General features: G+C 44.4%; 1 protein-coding gene across 3 annotated transcripts in view; it reads left to right on the forward strand.

The window, feature by feature from the left end:
• Positions 1-7,500, forward strand: part of ddr2a (discoidin domain receptor tyrosine kinase 2a) — a 51,495-nt gene that overhangs the window by 21,791 nt on the left and 22,204 nt on the right. The gene's annotated exons all lie outside the window — the stretch shown is intronic.

Genomic DNA, 7,500 nt, shown 5'->3' on the forward strand with positions numbered 1-7,500 from the left:
GCTTGGGCCTCTCCATCGGCTTGATAGTGAGGCGCAGGCCTGCTGATAGGGGGCGGGACAAAGGGGTCAGTTGTCCCGGGCCCGGGCACTGAAGGGGCCCAGAATTGGGTCACTACTAGATTGTATGTATTAAGGAGGGGGGCTTCCAGTTGATTTGTCCCGGCTGTCGGCGGCCCTGGTGAAGCTGCAATCTGCAGTGCAACTGCAGCATCTGTAGCAAGCAACTCTACAGTTGTTGTATTTTTTCCTTTTCTCACATCCATGGGTGGTTTGTGGGGAGGAAAGTGTGATGTCAGTGTAAGGCTCAATTATACTTTACAAGGCAACCCCAAGCCAACACCGAGAGCAGAGATACTGTAGTAGGGCAGAGAGAGAGAGAGAGAGAGAGAGAGAGAGAGAGAGAGAGAGAGAGAGAGAGAGAGAGAGAGAGAAGAGAGAGAGAGAAAGAAAGAGAGAGAGAGAGAGAGAGAGAGAGAGAGAGAGAGAGAGAGAGAGAGAGAGACAACACACACACAGACATGTGAAAGACTAAGTAAGCAAGTAGAAGTAACACACGTTCTACATTTCCCAGGGTCTCCTAACCTCAGCGGCCCCAAAACCGACACATACCCACTCCCTCCCAGCCCCCAAAACACACCACTGCAGCAATTTCCTGTATCATGTGTCTATTCTCTAAATCTGGCTCTGGAGATGTCCAGTCCGACTGCAGCCCCAATGCAGCAGACAGGGTTAAAATACACAATACTCTGTGTGTTAATGCCATAAAAATACTGTCAGCGACTCCAATGATAGATTGAGGAGTCGAACCATGCAATAACGGCAGGAATGTAGGTGTGTGTGTGTGTGTGGGTGTGTGTGTGGGTGTGTGTGTGGGTGTGTGTGTCTGTCTGTGTCTGTGTCTGTGTGTTTGTGTGTGCGGGCAGGCGGGCGAGCGGGCGAGCAGGCAAGCATGTGTGTGTGTCGTTCAGGCCTTAGTTTACAGCTGTGTGGCGTGGCACTTGCTTTCAGATGCTGCGGATAATTGTACAGTGCTGCACTGTGAGTAACATGTCAGTTTAATTACCAACCCGCTTGGCGAACTACAAAGATGACTAAACCTTCCTTGTAAAAAGTTGCTCAGCATTGTTCAAAGTAAACACAGAATATGTAAAAATGTGTCATAAAACATTACTTTTTTCTCTCTCTTTTCTGTGGCTCTGACACAGAGAATTGAAATTCTGTTAATAGGCTCTCCTGGCATGTCAATGCGCTTGTATTTTCCCCTCTTTTTTGCCTAATTCAGAATATCAATATACCATATTTATGGCCCCATCACTACAAACCTCGTGTAACGGTCTTAAACATGGATACAATGCATGGCATTGCTTCTATCTATTAGCAGTTTCTTCTTCTTCTTCTTCTTCTTCTTCTTCTTCTTCTTCTTCTTCTTCTTCTTCTTCTTCTTCTTCTTCTTCTTCTTCTTCTTCTTCTTCTTCTTCTTCTTCTTCTTCTTCTTCTTCTTCTTCTATTTCTCAAACGAATATTTAGAAAGAAACAGGCATTCACAGTAACTTGTTAGATAAAAATCTGGTGTTGTAAACAGTCATGAATAGTTCAGACACCTCTGAATACCGGTATATCTATTTACTTGGAGTGGTCTACATCATGAACGTGTTTTGAGAATTACTTTCCGTGTGTATTATTTCTGAGAAATCGAATAAATAGTTTTTCTGAATAGAACTCAAATAGTTCTTTTGTGGGGGAAAATAGGATGAAAAAAGCCAGCTATATTCTTACTTTCAGCTTGGATCTTTCTTTCAAACTCACCACACACATGCACACACGCGCGCACACACATGCGTGCACACACACACACACACACACACACACACACACACACACACACACACACACACACACACACACACACACACACTCTCTCTCTCTCTCTCTCTCTCTCTCTCTCTCTCTCTCTCTCTCTCTCTCTTCTCTCTCTCTCTCTCTCTCTCTCTCTCACACACACACACACACACACACACACACACACACACACACACACACACACACACACACACACACACACACACACACACACACACACACACATAGATACGGTAGGGACAATAACTCTGCCCAGAAGCACCAGTAGTAGTTCCACCGATTGTTCTACTTTTTTTGGTGAAGTGATAAAAAGGGGGAATGGAGGGAGCGAGTTCGTGGATGGCTGTGTCCTGATCCTTTTCCACTGGGACCAGCCAAGGGAACGGAGCCTCTGCAGAAGTCATCAGGGCCAGGCAGGCGTACGCTCTCTCTTCTAGCCTCTAGGTCCTCATATGAGCAGGGCCAGGGCCGCTGACAGCTTATACCAGGCCCAGGAAAAAAAATCATACAAAAGAGACCTCCTCTCAATACATGCAATGTAATGGGGACCCAATTCTGGGCCCCCTCTTTTTCACAGGGCCTAAAACAACAGACCCGTTTGCCCCCCCTCTGTCAGGGGGCCGGAGCGCAGCAGGCCAAGCAACGAGCAGCCCCAGCAGGAGCATTCATCCCCGTGTCATTTGTTGGAGCAGCACTGCGCTGGCTAGGATATGACCTTGGCCCAAGGTTATTATTGCATGCAAAAAGGGGTGAGCGGAGCAAAGGGTAGAGAAAGAGAGAGAGAGAGAGAGAGAGAGAGAGAGAGAGAGAGAGAGAGAGAGAGAGAGAGAGAGAGAAAGAAAGATAGATAGAGATAGAGGGAGGCATGCGTGTGTGTGTGTGCGTCTGTGTGTGTGTGTGTGTGTGTGTGTGTGTGTGTGTGTGTGTGTGTGTGTGTGTGTGTGTGTGTGTGTGTGTGTGTGTGTGTGTGTGTGTGTGTGTGTGTGTGTGTGTGTGTGTGTGTGTGTGTGTGTGTTTACAATGGATTCAGCAATCAGGCTGGAGTCTGTGGTTAATGCATACCAGACATTTTGACAACAGGAAAGTACATTGAAATGGGAACTCTCCTCGTTCCAGGAGTTTTTCTGTGCATTTTCCAGATAGCTGTTTGCCCACTCCAAAGTCACGAGACCAGCATATTTATGCATGTGCACTTGCTTATTTTCGAGACGTACAAGATACATAAATTGGTGCCCACAAAATAACATTGGAGACCACGTTTTTGCATAATAAAAGACACAGAGCAGAGAATTGGAAGTATGTTTAGAAGCCTGTGGACAGTAGGATGCAACCAGTTAGTTCAGCTTGTGGACATATTATCAACATTTTTACGTATCTGAATATATTGTATGTACTGAACAGTGAACAAGCAGAACACTGTCATTTTTCTGAAATATCTTTCAGTTCATTTTTTAAATCAAATGAATGGACAACTGAGTATTTTGTGGGTTTATAACATTGGGTCACTTTTCCTAAATCTCTAGTATTGTCATTTTATTTCCAAGCCAAATATATTTCTGGGACATGAAGAGAGAGGAGGGGTAGGAAAGAGAGAAGAGAGAGTTTCCAATGGAAATGGTCAGAACTTAAGTAGCAAAGGAGAGATGCACACCCATGCCAACTTTCCCCTTCTTAAAAATCCAAAGCACTGTAGTTATGGCATCTATTTCCATTTCTTTCTTTTATTTAATGCTGCAGTTACACACTGTGGCACTGCTTGCGTGTGTGTGTGCGCGCGTGCACATGCACATGTGTGTGTGTGTGTGTGTGTGTGTGTGTGTGTGTGTGTGTGTGTGTGTGTGTGTGTGTGTGTGTGTGTGTGTGTGTGTGTGTGTGTGTGTGTGTGTGTGTGTGTGTGTGTGTGTAAAAAGGACTGGTTGTTCATTGTAATGTTGCCACAGACAGTAGATTGAAGTTCAGAGAGTTTGTTTGTTGGACGCCAGGCAGCCACCAAGAGAGTGAGAGAGAAGCGCTAGGTGCACAAAGATTGAAAGTCTTTGACCATCTTTCCCTTTGGTGTAATGTCGTCATATTAAGGTGGGGTTTTCACACCTGGGTTTGAGCAGATACTAGATACAATATTTTTATTGTCACATATTCATAAATTTCATATGAAAAGCGTTGTCCTCAAAAAAAGTCCCAAAAAGAAAAAAAGTAGCAAGTAAAGGAGAAGTTCAAATATCCATGCACAGCATCTAGGTCCTGGTAAACGCAGGAATGTTCAATACTTCAAAAGTATTGAACACTCATCAGGAACACATAGACGTGAAACGTATTGTTGTTCTGATTAAACGAGCAAAAAGTCAAACAAGTGTTGGGTAAACTTATATCTTTTGTAGCAAGAAAAGGGTGATGGCTGGTTGTATTTTGAGGCATGGGCTTGGGGCATGGTACTGTTCAGTTCAGTTCTGGTTTATTTGAGTAGGGACAAATACACATCATGTAGGCTGTACAACAACCTAACAGATAAGTATCATAGCATTTGTAGCCATAGGCTAATTTCCAATGCCCGTCCCTAGAAGGGCTTTTAAAGTAAAATATAAAAAACTGTTTTAATGTTGTTTTAAAATACAACCTATCCATTCATCCAAGCATTCATTCAATCTAAGAAGACAGGCAATATACATACACATACCTAATCCTATATTAATGTACAGTCACTCGTTCATTCATCCACTAATTAATCAATTTGATAAAACATGTACAATAGCACCCCCCCCCCCTTACACACATAGTCAACTGCCACCCACCTCCCTCCCTCACACACACACACACACACACACACACACACACACACACACACACACACACACACACACACACACACACACACACACACACACTCAACTGCACCTCTTCCATCACCACACACACACACACACAACAGTCTGAACTGCCATCCCCCCCACACACACACACACAGACGCAACACACACATTCTATCAAATCTTCACACACATAGAATCACACATGATTACATATCTGGTTGTTTTTTTAGAAATTCCTTCATCTGATATCTGGACATTTTTCAGGCAGGAAAGGGGTCAAATGGCCTGATGTGCAGTACTGTGGCGTGTACTTTTTCGGTGTCCCCTTGCACGTTAATTTGAATCTACTTGCACTGTGTGCGCGTGTGCTCGTGTTTGTGTGTGTGTGTGTGTGCGCGCGCTTGCGTGCGCGAGTGCTTGTGTGTGCTCGCATGTGTGTATGTGCGCGCTGCGCAAAACTGTTTATGTGTATGCACACGTGTGTGTGTGTGTGTGTGTGTGTGTGTGTGTGTGTGTGTGTGTGTGTGTGTGTGTGTGTGTGTGTGTGTGTGTGTGTGTGTGTGTGTGTGTGTGGTGTGTGTGTGTGTGTGTGTGTGTGTGTGTGTGTGTGTGTGTGTGTGTGTGTGTGTGTGTGTGCGCGCGCGCACATGTACCTGCACATGTGTGTGTGCGTGCACTCAAACAGCAGCTTGTTGGAGCCAGCGGTTAGACAGCAAACATGAAGGGAACAAGTGTGCCTTTCACAAACTGGTGCACAGAAAGAAAAAAAACTAGTGGAGAGAGAGAGAGAGAGTGAGAGAAAGAGAGAGAGAGAGAGAGAGAGAGAGAGAGAGAGAGAGAGAGAGAGAGAGAGAGAGAGAGAGAGAGAGAGAGAGAGAGAGATAGAGAGAGAGAAAGAGTGAGAGAAAGAGAGAGAGAGAGAGGGGGGGGAGAGAGAGGGAGAGAGAGAGGGAGGTGGGGGGAGGCCTGGCCTGGACTGGCTGAAGGACTGTGGTCTTCTGGCGAGCGAGCGAGAGCAGCCCTGGTTCCCTTGGGAGCCTGGTGCATTGCCACCCTGCTCTGCTCTGCTCCTCTGAAGACGAGACGCCTGCCTGCTGGTATTTTTCCACCTTTTTCCAGCTGGATATTTTTAGCCAAAATGGCATAAGAGCGTGGAGATTTGCCCACAGACCATATTAAGCCTGACTTTGGGTCCAAAACACCACATTGACAAACACAACTTTGAAAATACATAAACATTGTGCATATGCTGATGCAGCTGAGACACGTGGTTTGGATTTTTCATCAGCTTCAATAATGTACAGGTGACAAGGGGGTGGGGCATGGCAAGAGAGTGCAACTTTGTTACAGATGCGTATTTCCCTTCTAAAGGGATAATGAACTTAAAATAGATATACTGTACATTCAAGAAAGCACATACTGACACACTGGGCTCTAAATTAACACCAACCAACCAGCCAGTAGAAAAGAAAACCTGCTAGCCACTTTTACTGGTAGTGAGTGTATTTGTGGCTAGATTTAACAGCTACGAGACATTTTGGCTGGTGATGAAAAAAGTTAATTTAGAGCACTTCAGACACATACATATGTCACTTCCGTCATGGCCTAGTTTTTGCGTTGGATAATTATCGTATTTGTACCATAATTTTGTTCATTTTGTCCTCTGTATGGTAAAAAAAACATGATGTACGATAATTTCAGAGTTGTTATTCAGTTCATTTAGATGCCTAGAAAAAAACAATTTGGATCTTGTACGATAATTTCCCCCAAAAAAAGCCCCCAAAACGATAATTTTGAGGGTTTGGTACGATAATTCAGCATTTTCCATCTGCCAACACTGTATGTGACTAGCTGTGTGCACGCAACTTCACTATATCAGTCAGTTGGTTGGAAACTGCTTTGCTTTTCCGAGTGTTTTAACTCAACGTAGGCCTGTCAGCTTTGTTTACTTAGTCGTCATGTAATAGCCCAAATGATGAGTACGGTGGTCACTGTTGAATCAGCCATGACATGATGTGATGGATACCCTATCCAAACATATGGCATAGATCACCTCAGTGAACATGGAGCCTATGACTTGACAGATGATGATGCCTCTATTTACAGTCATTAAATGAATCAACAACTGAATAAACTTAGACATAAACAACGCAGCATTGACATATTCAAGGAACTTCACTAACACACCCCCTCACCTCACTGGAAACTGTAATGTCTTTTTTAGACACACATTAAGAAACTGCTGATGAAGACAAATTGTGTTTTTTCTTGGTTATTGTGTTAATTGTGTCAGTGATAAGACTAAATGTGCAAAAACATTGCTTCACTGATTTCTTCACTGGTGGTCAGTAGCAAGACTGTTTCCCAATCCTGCTGAAAAATACTTGTTTTTATGGAGGTTTTTATGTTCATGCATACGGCCACGTCTGTCTGATAGCCCGAGTATCTTGTGTTTTTCACTGTATGTATGAAAGTGGCCATAGTGTGCATGTTCCTGTACCACCGTCAGCATCTCAGTCACACCCCGACCCTCGACCCCCACATCCCCCAATCTCCCTCGGGGTCACTCAGCCAGGGCAGGAAAACAAACAGAGAATAAACTAACAGTTATGGAGGTTACGAGCGTTACTAACTCGCCCCCTAATAGGCATAAGGAGCTCTTTGTCTTTGGAGGATCTCTTCCAGAGAGCCTTAGGATGTGGTTTTAAGGCAAAAGAAAACACCACGCAGTGAGTGTCGTGTGAAGGATTTTGGTGAAATTGTTTGGATGCTACAAAAAATGAGGTGTAGGAGTATAGTCGACTCGTTTCATCTGGCACGCTATACTGGTCGC

Source organism: Engraulis encrasicolus, chromosome 6, assembly GCF_034702125.1.
Source record: "Engraulis encrasicolus isolate BLACKSEA-1 chromosome 6, IST_EnEncr_1.0, whole genome shotgun sequence".
Classification (NCBI taxonomy): Eukaryota; Metazoa; Chordata; class Actinopteri; order Clupeiformes; family Engraulidae; genus Engraulis; species Engraulis encrasicolus.